General features: G+C 44.0%; 1 protein-coding gene across 2 annotated transcripts in view; it reads right to left on the reverse strand.

Annotated features, from left to right (window-relative positions):
• The window catches only part of mao (monoamine oxidase), a 270,332-nt gene that overhangs the window by 233,543 nt on the left and 17,331 nt on the right, over nucleotides 1-19,458 (reverse strand). The gene's annotated exons all lie outside the window — the stretch shown is intronic.

Genomic DNA, 19,458 nt, shown 5'->3' on the forward strand with positions numbered 1-19,458 from the left:
TTCCAGCTTTTTCTGTTTGTATACGTGGCTTGGGCAGTGGTGCAGAAGGGAGGGATTCAAATTCCTGGGACATTTCTGGGGGAGGTGGGACCAGTACAAACTGGACGGTCTGCACCTGGGCAGGACCGGAACCAATGACCTAGGGAGAGTGTTTGCTAGTGCTGTTGTGGAAGGGTTAAACCAATATAGCAGGGGGATGGGAACCTATGCAGGGAGACAGAGGGAAGTAGAATGGGAGCAAAAGCAAAAGATAGAAAGAAGAAAAGTAAAAGTGGAGGGCAGAGAAACCTATGGCAAAAAACAAAAAGAGCCACATAACAGCAAAATTCTAAAGGGGCAAAGTGCGTTAAAAAGACAAGCCTGAAGACTCTGTGCCTCAAAGCGAGGAGTATTCGGAATAAGGTGGACGAATTAACTGCGCAGATAGCAGTTAATGGATATGATGTAATTGGCATCACAGAGACATGGCTCCAGGGTGACCAAGGCTGGGAACTCAACATCAAAGGGTATTCAACATTTAGGAAGGATAGACAGAAAGGAAAAGGAGGTGGGGTGGCGTTGCTGTTTAAAGAGGAAATTAATGCAAGAGTAAGGAAGGACATTAGCTTGGATGATGTGGAATCGGTATGAGTGGAGCTACAGAATACCAAAGAGCAGAAAACGTTAGTGGGAGTTGTGTACAGACCACCAAACAATAGTAGTGAGGTTGGGGACAGCATCAAACAAGAAATTGGAGATGCGTGCAATAAAGATACAGCTGTTATCATGGGCGACTTTAATCTACATATTGATTGGGCTAACCAAACTGGTAGCAATGCGGTGGAGGAGGGTTTCCTGGAGTGTATTAGGGATGGTTTTCTCGACTAACATGTCGAGGAACCAACTGGAGAACTGGCCATCCTAGACTGGGTGATGTGTAATGAGAAGGGACTAATTAGCAATCTTGTTGTGCGAGGCCCCTTGGGGAAGAGTGACCATAACATGGTAGAATTCTTTATTAAGATGGAGAGTGACACAGTTAATTCAGAGACTAGGGTCCTAAACTTAAGGAAAGATAACTTCGATGGTATGAGGCGTGAATTGGCTAGAATATACTGACAAATGATACTTAAAGGGTTGACGGTGGATAGGCAGTAGCAAACATTTAAAGATCACATGGATGAACTTCAACAATTGTACATCCCTGTCTGGAGTAAAAATAAAACGGGGAAGGTGGCTCAACCGTGGCTAACAAGGGAAATTAAGGATAGTGTTAAATCCAAGGAAGAGGCATATAAATTGGCCAGAAAAAGCAACAAACCTGAGGACTGGGAGAAATTTAGAATTCAGCAGAGGAGGACAAAGGGTTTAATTAAGAGGGGGAAAATAGAATATGAGAGGAAGCTTGCCGGGAACATAAAAACTGACTGCAAAAGCTTCTATAGATATGTGAAGAGAAAAAGATTAGTGAAGACAAACGTAGGTCCCTTGCAGTCAGATTCAGGTGAATTTATAATGGGGAACAAAGAAATGTTAGGCCAGTTGAACAAATACTTTGGTTCTGTCTTCACGAAGGAAGACACAAATAACCTTCTGGAGGTACGAGGGGACAGTGGTTCTAGTGAGAAGGAGGAACTGAAGGATATCCTTATGATGCGAGAAATTGTGTTATGGAAATTGATGGGATTGAAGGCCGATAAATCCCCGGGGCCTGATAGTCTGTATCCCAGGGTACTTAAGGAAGTGGCCCTAGAAATAATGAATGCATTGGTGATCATTTTCGAACAGCCTATCGACTCTGGATCAGTTCCTATGGACTGGAGGGTAGCTAATGTAACACCACTTTTTTAAAAAGGAGGGAGAGAGAAAATGGGTAACTATAGACCGGTTAGCCTGACATCAGTAGTGGGGAAAACGTTGGAATCAATTATTAAAGATGAAATAGCAACGCATTTGGAAAGCAGTGTCAGGATCGGTCCAAGTTAGCATGGATTTATGAAAGGGAAATCATGCTTGACAAATCTTCTGGAATTTTTTGAGGATGTAACGACTAGAGTGGACAAGGGAGAACCAGTGGATGTGCTGTATTTGGACTTTCAAAAGGCTTCTGACAAGGTCCCACACAAGAGATTGGTGTGCAAAATCAAAGCACATGGTATTGGGGGTAATGTACTTACGTGGATAGAGAACTGGTTGACAGACAGGAAGCAGAGGGTCGGGATAAACGGGTCCTTTTCAGAATGGCAGGGAGTGACTAGTGGGGTGCCACAGGGCTCAGTGCTGGGACCCCAGCTCTTTACAATACATATTAATGATTTAGATAAAGGAATTGAGTGTAATATCTCCAAGTTTGCAGATGACACCAAACTGGGTGACAGTGTGAGCTGTGAGGAGTATGCTACGAGGCTGCAGGGTGACTTGGACAGGTTAGGTGAGTGGGAAAATCATAGCAGATGCAGTTTAATGTGGATAAGTGTGAGGTTATCCACTTTGGGGGCATAAACACGAAGGCAGAATATTATCTGGATGGCGGCAGATTAGGAAAAGGGGAGGTGCAAAGAGACCTGTGGTTCATCTGTCATTGAAAGTTGGCATACAGGTACAGCAGGCGGTGAAAAAGGCAAATGGTCTATTGGCTTTCATAGCTAGGGGATTTGAGTATAGGAGCAGGGAGGTCTTACTGCAGTTGTTCAGGGCCTTGGTGAGGCCTCACCTGGAATACTGTGTTCAGTTTTGGTCCCCTAATCTGAGGAAGGACGTTCTTGCTATTGAGGGAGTGCAGCGAAGGTTCACCAGACTGATTCCTGGGATGGGTGGACTGACATATGAGGAGAGACTGGATCAACTTGGCCTTTATGCACTGGAGTTTAGAAGAATGAGAGGGGATCTCATAGAAACATATAAGATTCTGACGGGACTGGACAGGTTAAATGCAGGAAGAATGTTCCCGATGCTGGGGAAGTCCAGAAGCAGGGGACACAGTCTACGGATAAGGGGTAGGCCATTTAGGACTGAGATGAGGAGAAACTCCTTCACTCAGAGCGTTGTTAACCTGTGGAATTCCCTATCGCAGAGAGTTGTTGATGTCAGTTCATTGGATATAGTCAAGAGGGAGTTAGATATGGTCCTTACAGCTAAGGGGATCAAGGAGTATGGAGAGAAAGCAGGAAAGGGGTACTGAGGGAATGATCAGCCATGATCTTATTGAATTGTGGTGCAGGTTCGAAGGGCTGAATGGCCTACTCCTGCACCTATTTTCAATGTTTCTATGTATTTCAGATTTCCAGTAACTGCAGTATTTTGATGTTGTATCCAGTATATAGCTGTTGCACAAAACCTGTTAACCCTACTTGAAGCTAAAAAAGGTTGGATTGTCAGAATAGTGTTTTATCCCTTCAGACATTGCAGAAAAGATGTAAAGAATTCTATTTTCAGAGTGATGTAGATAATTGCTCTTCTTTTTAAATCTTTGAGAGGAGCTAAAGGGTTTCATTTTCTTTCATAAAGCAATTAACAAGAGGAACTAAAAACATTACTGCACCATGCAGGATGTTAATCAGATTGTAAAGAAGAACTTTGGCCAACTCTGTAAACCATCCCCAATCGCAGGCTAGTGCTCCATTAACAGGGCTTGTGTAATCATTGCAGAACCTTTTTGTAGTTGATTCAAAAACATCAGCGAAGATAGCAAATGTTTTACTGTTGATTAAAAGAAATCCTAGCATTATGCCTTTAGTTGAAAGATACATATTAATGTATGCAGACAACTATACATAAGTTACAACTGATAGAAAACTTTATTTTCATGCTTCTCCTGGCCCCAGAAACTCCTCAAAACAAAACAGAAACTTACCTTTTTCAGAGTGGTCTGCAACAGTCCCTTTAAAGATTGCAGGTTAGGCCGCTCAATGCTTGATACCGTTCGGTATGGGTCGAATGTGCACTGGCACCTCAAAATTGCATCCAGGGTCTATGTATATCATAGGACCCCGATTAGCACATTCTAAGCAGGCTCCCTCCCACCTGAAACAGATGGCCACCTGGGCCACTCTGGAAAAATCCCAACGTAAATACCAGCAAGTGGAAACGGAGCAGAAACCGAGGGCATTGCCACAAATTTCGGGGCACAAGTGCTTTTAATCTCCCTCTTCACCTCACTACTCACTTTCTATGTTCCTCATAATTTTGTATAGAATTGTTAGCCCTAACTTTCTCATATGCCTCTGGATAATGATGATGACTCTGCTCAAAGAGCTAAACAGCCACCTTCATCCCAGGGATAGTTCAAGGACATTCAGTGACCTCATTTCCTTCTCCCACTAAAGTAGCATTTAGGAGCACTATATTAGACACTTGGGGATCAAAATTGCCCCTTTTTATAGCCCTGTTAGCGCCTCCACTAAAGATTTATTGCCCGGGGGTGGGCGGCAGAAGCAACCCATCTGGAATTGCCCCAGGGATGCCACAGGAAAAAACGGGTTTGCGCTGCGCCCCTTAGTTTTCACCCCGGGCCGTGCGTGCCAACCCCTTATCACCCCATGCCGACCACTTTGCACCCTGTGGGGGAAATTGCCCCGCGGGACGAGAGATTGGCATGGGGCAATGCCAGCGACAGCTTCGCGGGCCGCCTTTAAAGGGGAAGGCCTTGCACCGCTGCCGCCATTTTTTTTTGTCAGCCGACTTTGCAATGGTGGCCACCAGGATAGTGGCTGCAGAGTTTGCAGCAGCCCTCCCCTTTAAAAGGGGAGGGACATTGTGATGCATTAGTGCGGCGCTGAGCCTCGCACCCTGCTTCCGGCCCGCTAACGCCGCATTAACGCCCCGCGCAGATGAATCACGCCTCCGATACCGCCCGCACATTTTTTTCAGACAAAGACCCTCATTCAGCAACATCAAGCAACCCATCTCGCCGGGCGCTAAATATTCATTTAATTAAAATTGTGCAGGGCCATTTCGCCCCCTTAATATATAATGTCATTAAGAGAAGTCTCATGAAAGAAACAAAATAGACCACACACCAGAAACAGCACATGATTGTAAGGGATATTGCTCTTTGTGTTTCCTTGAAGGGGCACTGCCTTTTATACTGCAGTATGTATCTGGCTCTTTAGTGATAGTGACTAAAGTTAGGAATCAGCATCCAATGTGTTGATCTGTCTGGCCAGGAAGAACCTGATCCAAACAATTTTCTGGAGCGGGGGAAAAGATCTTTGATATGAATTGGTTTTGAACTCGATTCACAAGCATGCTGCTATTCAAGGGTGGTGATAAGTCCACAAACTGTTCTGACTCGACTATGGGTCTTTGCTGCTGATTTTTTAACATTATATTCATTCTCGGGATATGGGCATCATTAGCAAGGCTGGCATTTACTGCCCATCCCTGGTTGCCTTGAGAAGGCAGTGGTGCACCTTATGGAACCTCTGCAGTTCATGTGGAGGAGGTGCTCCCGCAATACTATTAGTAGGGAAGTCCAGAACCAGGGGTCACAGTCTCAGGATAAGGGGTAAGCCATTTAGGACCGAGATGAGGAGAAACTTTTTCACTCAGAGATTGTGAACCTGTGGAATTCTCCACTACAGAAAGTTGTTGAGGCCAGTTCGTTAGATATATTCAAAAGTGAGTTAGATGTGGCTCTTTCGGCTAAAGGGATCAAGGGGTATGGAGAGAAAGCAGGAATGGGGTACTGAAGGAATGATCAGCTATGATCATATTGAATGGTGGTGCAGGCTCAAAGGGCCGAATGGCCTACTCCTGCACCTATTTTCTATATTTCTATGGGGGCAGGTTTCGGGTCACGTTTAGAATGGTGCACCTCCGAGAGGCACACCAGTTTTGTGGGCTAAAAAGTGCGCCTAATACTTGCTGCATGATTCTCTGCTCCGAATCGGCCCGTTCCAGATCGGCGCGGTGTGGAAGCATCTGCGGGGGCCGGGGCCAAAGTGTGGCACCGATTTTCTGCCGGCAGGGGGGCGGGACTAGCTCACAGAAGCCGATGTTGTGCCGGCAGCCATGCGCATGCGCGCCGGAGCATGCGCACATGTGCAGTGTGATACAACATTGGCACTCAGCCATTTTTAAAGGTACATCAGGCAAAGTGTTGTTTTGTTCTGTGGAGCTGTGGAAAGGCTTGTGAGTGATTTTTGCTGATTTTTTGTGCCTGAAGGAGTACTGTTGAAGAAATCACCTGCTGAAATCAGTGTGCTGCTTTTTGCTGCTAAACTTCCAGTGCTGCATAGGTGCATGCAAAATAAGGACTGTGTGTTTTGAAAAATCAGAGTGTCAATTGAATACAGCAATGGAACAACATCCACCAAGAACAAAGAATTTCTTGCATGAGGAAGTGAAGACATTAGTTAACGTCACTGAGCAGAGATGGCAGGAGCTGGATGCCAGCAACAGAGGTCGCATAAAAGTGCTACCCAAAGAAATGAAGAAACGCTGGAACTAAGTTGCAGAAGATTACTGCACAGTGGTGCATACCATGAGATTTGGAAGCCAGTGTAAAAAGAAATGGCATGACTTTGGTCAAGTAGTTAGTGTAAGTAATATTTTCATTTTTTAATGGAAGCGTAATTGTAAATGTGACTACCTGTATATGTCCCACCCTGCAGAAAGACGCACTCTGTAAAAAGTTATATTTTAATCTTTGCAGAAGAAATTGGCCCACAACAAAAGGGAAACAACTCGAACAGGAGGAGGCCCACCAAATCTGCATCCACTGACACCCTTGGAACAGAGGGTAGCTGCTATGATGAGTCGTACATGGAGAAAAGCAATCAGTACAGCACAAGTTGGGCCCACATGTGAGGGAGAGGGTAAGTCCTGAAAATGCATCATGGCCCTTTAAATCAACCTGCTGCCTGGCCTGCTATGTGCGAGAGTACTCATAGAAACATAGAAGCATAGAAAATAGGTGCAGGAGTAGGCCATTCGGCCCTTCTAGCCTGCACCGCCATTCAATGAGTTCATGGCTGAACATTCAACTTCAGTACCCCATTCCTGCTTTCTCGCCATACCCCTTGATCCCCCTAGTAGTAAGGACCTCATCTAACTCCTTTTTGAATATATTTAGTGAATTGGCCTCAACAACTTTCTGTGGTAGAGAATTCCACAGGTTCACCACTCTCTGGGTGAAGAAGTTCCTCCACATCTCGGTCCTAAATGGCTTACCCCTTATCCTTAGACTGTGACCTCTGGTTCTGGACTTCGCCAACATTGGGAACATTCTTCCTGCATCTAACCTGTCTAACCCCGTCAGAATTTTAAATGTTTCTATGAGGTCCCCTCTCATTCTTCTGAACTCCAGTGAATACAAGCCCAGTTGATCCAGTCTTTCTTGATAGGTCAGTCCCGCCATCCCGGGAATCAGTCTGGTGAACCTTCGCTGCACTCCCTCAATAGCAAGAATGTCCTTCCTCAGGTTAGGAGACCAAAACTGTACACAATACTCCAGGTGTGGCCTCATCAATGCCCTGTACAACTGTAGCAACACCTCCCTGCCCCTGTACTCAAATCCCCTTGCTATGAAGGCCAACATGCCATTTGCTTTCTTAACCGCCTGCTGCACCTGCATGCCAACCTTCAATGACTGATGTACCACGACACCCAGGTCTCTTTGCACCTCCCCTTTTCCTAATCTGCCACCCATCCTGCCCCCTCCTCTGCTGCTAAACATTTGACTGTTCTGATACATTTTGCAGATGATGATGATGCCGATCCTGAAGATCTTGAAGAAGCGGATGATCCAGACCATGGTTGGCTACAGGCGATGACCGAAATGTCTTCAGGGGAGACCTTCCAGCTTAATATTTATGAGCCCACATTAACGGACATCAGAGTTTCAACCCCTTGAATAGGTTCTGGTTCCACCTTCCATGGTTTTGATTCCGACGTTGCGGGTCCCAGTGGTGCTGCTGATGCAGTTTACAGCCACTGACCCACCATTCCAGCCCACGGCTCGCACTCGAGTGGTGCCGGATGCAAGACCCAAGGTCCCACTATCCCAGCCTGCGGCTCCCAGTGTAGTGGTGCCGCGAGGCAGACCCAGGCAGAGGAGAAGGAGATTCGAAACACGCTCTCCTGAGATGCAGCGTGCAACAGATGCGGCTCAGGTTGTGGCACTGGGTGTGGAGAGCAATGACCTTACCCGATCACTCGTGGGCAGCGTCAGTGCGGTGGGTGAAGAGGTAACGGTACTGATGGGAGAAATAGCAATAATGACACAGGAAATGAGGAAGGGAATGTCCGAGGGAGTGCAAGCGACGGCACCAGCTGACAGGGAGGGCATGCAAGTGACGGCACAGGCCATCAGGGAGGGCCTGGGTGAGGTAGCTGCTGCAATAAGGGCACACAGCCCGGCCAATCAAATGACACCCCCATGAAGAATGTAAGATTTTTCACATTGAAATTGTTTTGTAACTTTACAACTTATAAGTGATCTTAGGGTTTTTAAGTGATCTTACAGTGTAAATGCTCTCACATTTTGTAATTTATTTAATTTTGCACCAAAAAAGTGATTTTGAAATCTTAAGAGTGTAAAATTTTTCACATTGAAATTGTTTTGTAGCTTTTGTAACTTTATAAGTTTATAAGTGACCTTAAAGTTTTTACGTGATCCTAAAGAGTCATATTAAAAAGTACAGTTTGATGCAACAAATATTTTATTACACTAACGTTAACTTTTCAATAAAATATTTTTTCATTCAAACTGAATCATGTTCCATTAACACAACACAACGTAGGAACAACTCCAAAAAATAAACATGTCCATGCGCAACAGTTGTCACAGAGCCCTCAGACATCAGTAATTGAAGCGTTCACAGATGAACTGCTGGCACAGGGCTCAAGCAATCATTAAAGGAGCACTATGGACCGCCCTCCTCTGACCTCGTGCTCCGGCATCAGGCACTTGCATGCTTTCCTGATCGTCGTCATCATCCTCATCCTGCTCTTCCAAATTACTATCATCAGGCTTGGCCGGTCATTGGGAACTTGATGAAGTAATTCCTCCGTGCATACAGTGCAGCCGTGACCTGGTAAACGCACGCATGTATTGCACGTTGAGAGATGGCGCACACATCTCCAGTTGTAGCTTGAAACGATCCCAAGGCACAGAAGGCAAAAGGGATCAAGGGGTATGGAGAGAAAGCAGGAAAGAGGTACTGAGGTGAATGATCAGCCATGATCTTATTGAATGGTGGTGCAGGCTCGAAGGGCCGAATGGCCTACTCCTGCACCTATCTTCTATGTTTCTATATTTCTAAGTGCAGCTGTTACCTTCACTTCAACAGACAAGGCAGTCAGCGTTCTGCTTCTCGGCTGCAAATCTGCTCTCAGCATATCACAGATCTCAACGACAACTTCTCTGCGGAAACGCAGCCTTTTGACACAATCAGCCTCGCTCATGTCCAGGTACGAACGCCTGGCTCGATATTGCTGACATGGGTAAGGTCTCCTGCCCATCAGCCTATGGGCTATGACATTCCTGGTGCGGTGAGCTCTGATCAATTCTCTCCTATGCAGTGAATTGATGGAAAACCATTGCATAATCTGTGGTGTTGATAATGCAGCACCCATACTTGAAGTACAAATTAAACTTTTAAACTTGCTGGCTGGCTGGCTCTCTCTCCCGGTGCTTTGTACGCCTCCCCTGTCCCCTGGCCAAATGGCCTGCCTGATTCTTCGCAGCTCTGAAGGCTGCTGCCGGCTGTGTGTGGCCTGACGCCTTCCGCCCCATCCCCTGGCCGAACAGCCTGACTGATTCTTCGCAGCTCGGAAGGCTGCTGTTGCTGCTGCTGCTTCAGACAGGTAGGAAAATTCATTGGATTTTTTATTTGCTTTATTTATCATTTATTATTCAGGATGGCACTTTATTTGTAGAAGTGAAACTGCTTAATGCTTGTAAAATTCAATTACTTCCCTCACCACCACACCCCGCCCCACCCCCCCACCCACCGGTCCCACCTATCTCTCGTTCCCTATGCCTGATTTATAAGTGTAGGCAAGGTTTTTCTGAGCATACAAAAATTTACACTTACTCCATTCTAAGTTAGTTTGGAGTAAGTTTTCGCTGCCTAAACTTGCAACAGGCGTAAGTGGCTGGACACGCCCCCTTTTGAAAAAAAATCTGTTCTACAATGAAACTATTCTAACCTACTAGAACTGGAGCAAACTAGATGCTGAGAATTGCAATTTATAAGATGCTCCATTCTAAACTAGTTGCTCAAAAAAAATAGGAGTAACTCAGGCCGAAACTTGAGCCCTATGTTTCTATGTCATCAGGAGCACGAGGTTAACAGACGGTGATTCGAAAAGTATCATAATCTATATAGATGTTGCAGGATTCAAGATACCCATCGAAATCGACACTGATGCATCCGTGAGTGTAGAACCAGAGTCGCTATACCTCGACAAATTGTGGATTTCCCATTGGAGAAAACCAAGATAGAGCGTGAGGCTACTCGGGAGAGAACATTCCAGTGGTAGGTTGTATCACCGTACCGGTGAAATACAAGGATCAAGTTCAGAGCTTGCCTCTAATAGTAGTGGAAGAGACAAGCCTGCCTTACTAGGATGAAGTTGGTTGGGATCACTGAAGCTGGATTGGAGTGAAATTTTTCGTGTTGAAACGAGATTTGAGTCAAAGTATGGTGTCATCAAGAATTATCCGAAGGTGTTCTGCGAAACGGGCAATCTGATCTAAGGCTTCAAGGCGAGTGTCAGGGTACAGAAGGACGCTGGATTGGTTTACTGCAAGCCACGTTCCGTACCATATGCACTCAAGGAGAAAGTTGAGCAAGAACTCAAAAGACTAGAGACTGAGAACATTATTTCTAAGATAGATCGATGTAATTGGGCTACACCCATTGTTGTTGTACCTAAGTCCGATGGTAAGGTAAGACTGTGTGGTGATTACAAGGTAAACGTAAACCAGGTTCTAGAGGGTAATGTCCCCAATACATTGCCAAATATAGAAGTTTTGTTCACACAACACTGACAGGGGGTCAGATTTTCTCAAAGTTGAATCTTACGAATGCGTACTTATAGCTCGAACTAGATGAGGAGTCCAAGTCATGCTTGACTATAAATACCCTATATCAATTTAATAGGCTACTATTTGGAGTGTCTTCTGCCCCTGCCATATTCCAAGGTGTAATGAACCAGATTTTGCAAGGTATTGAAGGGGTAGTATGTTATTTAGATGACATACTAATTTCAGCATCAAATAGGCAAATTCATAATAACATATTGAATGAAGTTCTCAAATGGCTAGAGAAGCACAGAGTACGAGTGTCTGCTCACAAGTGTGAGTTATTTCAAAGCTCAGTGAGTACTTAGGGTACAGAGTAGACAAAAATGGTTTACATCCAACCAAGGAAAAACTGGATGCAATCAGAAATGCACCCTCTCCCAAGAATGTCACTGAACTTCGATCATTTTTGGGTCTTTTGAACTATTATGGGAAGTTCCTACCAAATTTGGCTATAGTACACAATGAACAATTGAAAAAACAGGTCCATTGGAAGTAGTCAAAAGAATGCGATACAGCATTCAAAGAGTGTAAAAGCAACTTGGTAGAGAGCACCATGTTAATTCACTATGATGTAACTCAGGAGATCAAGCTAGCATATGATGCCTCTCCGTATGGAGTTGGGACAGTAATTTCTCATCTATTACGTAGTGGGGAGGAGAGACCAATTGTTTTTGCTTCACGCACTCTCAGTGCCAGTGTGCGTAATTATGCGCAAATCGAAAGGGAAGCTTTGGCATTAATTTTTGGGTCAAGAAGTTCCACAAATACTTTTATGGTCGGAAATTTACTCTCATTATGGACCATAACTCCATCCAGAGCAATCCTCCATCCAGAGTCCTCAGTTCCAACATTAGCTGCAGCCCGAATGCAGAGATGGGCTTTGATTTTATCAGCATATACATATGATATTGAATACAGACGATCAGCTGATCACAGTAATGCTGATGCTATGTCTAGATTGCCTTCCCCATCACAAGTTACACCCGATAGGAAAGAAGTGTTCTATTTTTCATACATTGATGAACTGCCAGTCACAGCTGAAGAGATTCGTAGAGCAACCAAACGTGACCCAGTTATGTCAAAGGTGTATGATTATATTGCAAACAGATGGCCAAACCAGGTAACAGACAAAGATATTCATCCATTCTTCATTCGTAGGAATTAATTATCAGTTCGATAAAGATTGTATCATGTGGGGTGCAAGAGTGGTTATACCAAATAAATTCAGGGCCAAATTATTAGGAGACCTCCATGACCAGCACCTGGGAATGTGCTTGACCAAGAGTTTTGCACACAGTTACTTATGGTGGCCAGGTCTTGATAAAGATCTAGAGTACATCATAAGTCAGTGTAAGGCATGTCAATCGGTAAGCAAGCAACCACCAGCAGTACCATTACGCCATGGAAATGGACTCCCAGGGTGTGGCAAAGATAGAAAGGAGAATAGTAAAAGTGAAGGGCAGAGAAACCCAAGACAAAAGACAAAAAGGGCCACATTACAACATAATTCTAAAGGGGCAAAGTGTGTTAAAAAGACAAGCCTGAAGGCTCTGCGCCTCAATGCGAGGAGTATTCGGAATAAGGTGGACGAATTAACTGCGCAGGTAGCAGTTAACGGGTATGATGTAATTGGCATCACAGAGACATGGCTCCAGGGTGCCCAAGGCTGGGAACTCAACATCCAGGGGCATTCAGCATTTAGGAAGTATAGACAGAAAGGAAAAGGAGGCGGGTTGGCGCTGCTGGTTAAAGAGAAAATTAATGCAATGGTAAGGAGGGACATAAGCCTGGATGATGTGGAATCGGTATGGGTGGTGCTGCGGAATTCCAAAGGGCAGAAAACGCTAGTGGGAGTTGTGTACAGACCACCAAACAGTAGTAGTGAGGTTGGGGATAGCATCAAACAAGAAATAAGGGATGTGAGCAATAAAGGTACAGCAGTTATCATGGGTGACTTTAATCTTCATATTGATTGGGCTAACCAAACTGGTAGCAATGCGGTGGAGGAGGATTTCTTGGAGTGTATTAGGGATGGTTTTCTAGACCAATATGTCGAGGAACCAACTAGAGAGCTGGGTGATGTGTAATGAGAAGGGACTAATTAGCAATCTTGTTGTGCGAGGCCCCTTGGGGAAGAATGACCATAATATGGTAGATTTCTTTATTAAGATGGAGAGTGACACAGGTAATTCGGAAACTAGGGTCCTGAACTTAAGGAAAGGTAACTTCGACGGTATGAAGCATGAACTGGCTAGAATAGACTGGCAAATGATACTTAAAGGGTTGACGGTGGATAGGCAATGGCAAACATTTAAAGATCACATGGATGAACTTCAGCAATTGTACATCCCTGTCTGGAGTAAAAATAAAACGGGGAAGGTGGCTCAACCATGGCTAACAAGGGAAATTAAGGATAGTGTTAAAGCCAAGGAAGAGGCATATAATTTGGCTAGAAAAAGCAACAAGCCTGAGGACTGGGAGAAATTTAGAATTCACTAGAGGAGGACTAAGGGTTTAATTAAGAGGGGGAAAATAGAGTACAAGAGGAAACTTGCGGGAAACATAAAAACTGACTGCAAAAGCTTCTATAAATATGTGAAGAGAAAAAGGTTAGTGAAGACAAACGTAGGACCCTTGCAGTCAGATTCAGGTGAAGTTATAATGGGAAACAAAGAAATGGCAGACCAATTGAACAAATACTTCGGTTCTGTCTTCACGAAGGAAGACACAAATAACCTTCCGATTGTACTGGGGGACAGTAGGTCTAGTGAGAAGGAGGAACTGAAGGATATCCTTATTAGGCGGGAAATTGTGTTAGGGAAATTGATGGGATTGAAGGCCGATAAATCCCTGGGGCCTGATAGTCTGCATCCCAGAGTACTTAAGGAAGTAGCCCTAGAAATAGTGAATGCATTGATGATCTTTTTCCAACAGTCTATCGACTCTGGATCAGTCCCTATGGACTGGAGGGTAGCTAATGTAACGCCATTTTTTTAAAAAGGAGGGAGAGAGAAAACAGGTAATTAGAGACCGGTTAGCCTGACATCAGTAGTGGGGAAAATGTTGGAATCAATCGTTAAGGATGAAATAGCAGCACATTTGAAAAGCAGTGACAGGATCGGACCAAGTCAGCATGGATTTATGAAAGGGAAATCATGCTTGACGAATCTTCTGGAATTTTTTGAGGATGTAACTAGCAGAGTTCACAAGGGAGAACCAGCGGATGTGATGTATTTGGACTTTCAAAAGGCTTTTGACAAGATCCCGCACAAGAGATTGGTGTGCAAAATCAAAGCGCATGATATTGGGGGTAATGTACTGACATGGTTGGCAGACAGAAAACAGAGTGTCGGGATAAACGGGTCCTTTTCAGAATGGCAGGCAGTGACTAGTGGAGTGCCGCAGGGCTCAGTGCTGGGACCCCAGCTCTTTACAATATACATTAACAATTTAGATGAAGGAATTGAATGTAATATCTCCAAGTTTGCAGATGACACTAAACTGGGTGGCGGTGTGAGCTGTGAGGAGGATGCTAAGAGGCTGCAGGGTGACTTGGACAGGTTAGGTGAGTGGGAAAATGCATGGCAGATGCAGTATAATGTGGATAAATGTGAGGTTATCCATTTTGGGGGCAAAAACACGAAGGCAGAATATTATCTGGATGGCAGCAGATTAGGAAAAGGGGAGGTGCAACGAGACCTGGGTGTCATGGTTCATCAGTCACTGAAAGTGGGCATGCAGGTACAGCAGGCGGTGAAGAAGGCAAATGGTATGTTGGCCTTCATAGCTAGGGGATTTGAGTATAGGAGCAGGGAGGTCTTACTGCAGTTGTACAGGGCCTTGTTGAGGCCCCACCTGGAATATTGTGTACAGTTTTGGTCTCCTAATCTGAGGAAGGACGTTGTTGCTATTGAGGGAGTGCAGCAAAGGTTCACCAGACTGATTCCAGGGATGGCTGTACTGTCATATGAGGAAAGACTGGATCAATTGGGCCTTTATTCACTGGAGTTTAGAAGGATGAGAGGGGATCTCATAGAAACGTTTAAGATTCTGACCGGACTGGACAGATTAGATGCGAGAAGAATGTTCCCGATGTTGGGGAAGTCCAGAATCAGGGGACATAGTCTACGGATAAGGGGTAGGCCATTTAGGACTGAGATGAGGAGAAACTTCTTCACTCTATGGAATTCCCTGCCGCAGAGAGTTATTGATGCCAGACCATTGGATATATTCAAGAGGGAGTTAGATATGGCCCTTACAGCTAAGGGGATCAAGGGGTATGGAGAGAAAGCAGGTAAGGGCTACTGAGGGAATGATCAGCCATGATCTTATTGAATGGCGGTGCAGGCTCGAAGGGCCGAATGGCCTACTCCTGCATCTATTTTCTATGTTTCTAAAGGTAACATATTGATTTTGTTGAGCTAGAAGGACAACAGTTGTTCATTGTGATTGATAGCCATTCAAAGTGGGTCAAGGTGTTTCCAGTGTGGAAAATAACAACAAGTAAAGCATTAGACATTTTGCGAAGATTATTTTCTTCATTTGGTCTCCCAGAAGAAATTGTTTCGGATAATGGACCATAATTTAGTTCAAAAGAATTTGCACAGTTCACAAGCAAAAATGGTGTGAAACATATCAAGGTTCCACCATACCACCCTGCTTCGAATGGTGTAGCAGAGCGCACTGTACAAATTGTAAAACATGCTCTCATCAAACAAATATTAGATCCAAATCCAAAGAAACGACAGTGGACCACAAATTGGCTGATTTTCTAATAACGTATCGTAATACTCCTCACACAACTACTGGTAGAACACCAGCAGAGTTGTTTCTCAAACGACAGCCACGAACCAGATTCTCGTTGTTAAAACCAAACTTGGCACAGTCCGTAGAAGAGACACAATTAAGACAGAAAGAGAATCATGATAGAGGTAGAGTAAAAGAGAGAAGTGTGAAATTAAATCAGAAGGTGAGAGTGAAGAACCATCACCATAAATGGGTAAAGTGGTTACCAGGAAGAGCAGTGAAGATATGTGATCCTTGCACATATTTGGTCAAGATGGTTGATAATGGACAGGTTAGGTATGTTCACATTAATCATATTTTACCCACAGACATGGAGAGTCGGAGTGATTCAATTATTTCTGAATCATCAGATAGTTTTGATACACCAGTAGCATATCTTACATCCAATGTACTGGAAACAAATCCAAGAGAAAGTCAGAATTTAAGTCTGAATCCAAGTCAGGAAAACACACAGTCTGAAGTTAGAGAGTTTTCAAATGGAAATCAAGGGCATCCCTTGGAGGAAAACTTCCCTCAGGATCAGCCTCGAATGAGTTTAAATTCAACACTAAGTGTGGAAGGTTCTGTTCGAGAGTGAAGGTATCCTCTTCGAAACAGAAAACAAGTGGTTAAGCTTGATTTGTAAATATGGCAAAATAAGTCCATATCCTTTGTTCTGTATAACCATGCAAGTTATGTATGATGATTGTTTGTTATAATAACATCTTCATTAAGGAGGGAGAAGTGTAATGTCTGTAGTTCCACACTGTGTTAGTGCAGCTAGTGCTGTTTAATAAAGAGCAGGTCACCTGACCAGCAAGTCGGAAGATTCCGGAACCTGCAGCAATTTTAAAGGTTGTGTGTTGTGTGCTCTCTGAAGATATGACATTGACGAAGAAATCTTGGTGAGTTGACTTATAGGTAGTTCACACTGCAACCACAGGATGCCAGTGGTGGAGGGAATGTGGGCGTCGCTGGCAAGGCCAGCATTTATTGCCCATCCCCAATTGTCCTCGAGAAGGTGGTGGTGAGCTGCTTTCTTACACCGCTGCTGTCCTTGTGGTAAAGGATCTCATACAGTACTGATAAGGGGGGAGTTCCAGGATTTTGACCCAGCAGCGATGATGGAACGGAGATATATTTCCAAGTCAGGTTGGTGTGTAACTTGGAAGAGAACTTGCAGGTGATGGTGCTCCCACGCACCTACTGTCCTTGTCCTTCTCAGTGGTAGAGGTCGCGGATTTGGGAGGTGCTGCCAAAGAAGCTTGGAGCATCTTATAGATGGTACACACTGCAGCCACGGTGCCAGGGTAGTGGAGGGAGTGAAAGAACATAAGAACTAGGAGCGGGAGTAGGCCAGTTGGCCCTTCGAGCCTGCTCCGCCATTCAATAAAATCATGGCTGATCTGATCCTAGCCTCAACTCCACTTCCCTGCCCGCTCCCCATAACCGTTGATTCCCTTATCATTCAAAAATCTGTCTATCTCCACCTTAAATATACTCAAAGACCCAGCCTCCACAGCTCTCTAGGGGTAGAGAATTCCAAAGATTCACGACCCTCTGAGAAGAAATTCCTACTCATTTCTGTTTTAAATGGATGATTCTTTATTCTGAAACTATGCCCCCTAGTTCTAGATTCCCCCATGAAGGTAAACATCCTCTCTGCATCTACTCTGTCAAGCCCTCTCAGAATCTTATATATTTCAATAAGAGCACCTCTCATTTTTCTAAACTTCAATTATAGGCCCAACCTGCTCAACCTTTCTTCATATGACAACCCCTTCACCTCAGCAATCAACCTCGTGAACCTTCTCTGAACTGCCGCCAATGCAAGTATATCCTTCCTTAAATAAGGAGACCAAAACTGTACACAGTACTCCAGGTGTAGTATTACCAATGCCCTGTACAATTGGAGCAGGACTTCCCTACTTTTATATTCCATCCCCCTTGCAATAAAGGCCAACATTCCATTTGCTTTCCTGATTACTTGCTGTACCTGCATGCTAACCTTTTTGCATTTCATGTACAAGAACCCCTAGATCCCTCCTCTGTACTACAGCAGTTTGTAATCACTCCCCATTTAAATAATAATTTGCATTTTTTAGTTTTCCTACCAAAGTGGATAACTTCACATTTTTCCACATTATACTCAATCTGCCAAATTTTTGCCCACTCACTGAGCCTATCTATATCCCTTTGTAGATTATTTGCGTCCTCCTCACAACTTGCTTTCCCACCTATCTTTGTATCATCAGCAAATTTGGCTACATTACACTCAGTCCCTTCATCCAAATCATTAATATAGATTGTAAATAGTTGAGGCACCAGCACTGATCCTTGTGGCACCCCATTAGTTAGAGTTTGCCAACCTGAAAATTACCCATTTATCCCGACTCTCTGTTTTCTGTTAGTTAACTAATCCTCTATCCACAATAATATATTAGCCCCAAGCCCGTGAGCTCTTATTTTGTGCAGTAAACTTTTGTATGGCACCTTATCGAATGTTTTCTGGAAATCCAACACACATCAACTGGTTCCCCTTTATCCACTCTGCTTGTTACATCTCCAAAGAACTCCAGCAAATTTGTCAACCATGATTTCCCTTTCATAAAACCATGCTGACTCTGCTTGACTGCATTATGACTTTCTAAATGTCCTGCTACTACTTCCTTAAAGATGGACTGCAGCATTTTCTCAATGACAGATGTTAGGCTAACTGGTCTATAGTTTGCTGCTTTCGATCTCATTCCTTTCTTAAATAGGCTGTACTTCTGTGCTATAACCATTCTATGAAAGTGAAATGCTGCAGACAGGAAGTGCACACAGATGTAACATTTTTAATTTTATATAGACAGATAGGTATATATAGGGCAGATTTAACAGTGGTCTTCAAAATGGAATTGAATAAAATGCTTGAAGGAGAAAATATTGGAGGGATAGGGGAAAAATGCGGGAGAGTGGGACTAACTAGATTGTGCTTCGAAAGAGCCAGCGCAGACTCGATGAGCCTGATGGCCTCCTTCTGTGGTGTACTATTCTATGATTCTACATAGCAGTTTGTATACAATTGAAAAATCAAGGTATATCCATGTGCATCATTTGAATTCAGTTTTATTATTTGAGCGTTTTAATGCTATTTTCAAACTCAGCATAATTTAACTGATCGTTGGAGTGTTTTTTCTTACTTTTCTCTTCCCCAAATATTTTATGAAAATCAGCTGCAATCAAACTGTACAACCTTGTAACAGCTGAAAAAACACCATGAGATTGTACAAACAAACAGCTCCTAAAGTTACAACCTTATACCAACATTATTCAACTAGATCTACAGTTCCTACTCTGCATCACAATGTTGCAACAACTTGTTATTATTTACTTGTACCTTTAACTTAGTAAAATGTCACAAGATGCTTCACAGCAGCATGATCAGACAAAAATTGGCACTGATTTAAAGAAGGAGACATTAGGTGGTCAAAAGTATGGTCAAAGAGGGGTTTAAGAGCATCTTAAAGGAAGAGAGAGAGAAATAGAGGTTTAGGGAAGGAATTCCAGAGGTTGGGGCCTCCAGACGTCTGGAGGCACAGTCACCAATGGTGGAGCGAAGGGAGTGAGAATGTACAAGAGGCCATAGTTGGAGGAACATAGAGTTCTCAGAGGGT

This window comes from Pristiophorus japonicus, chromosome 11 (assembly GCF_044704955.1).
Source record: "Pristiophorus japonicus isolate sPriJap1 chromosome 11, sPriJap1.hap1, whole genome shotgun sequence".
NCBI lineage: Eukaryota > Metazoa > Chordata > Chondrichthyes > Pristiophoridae > Pristiophorus > Pristiophorus japonicus.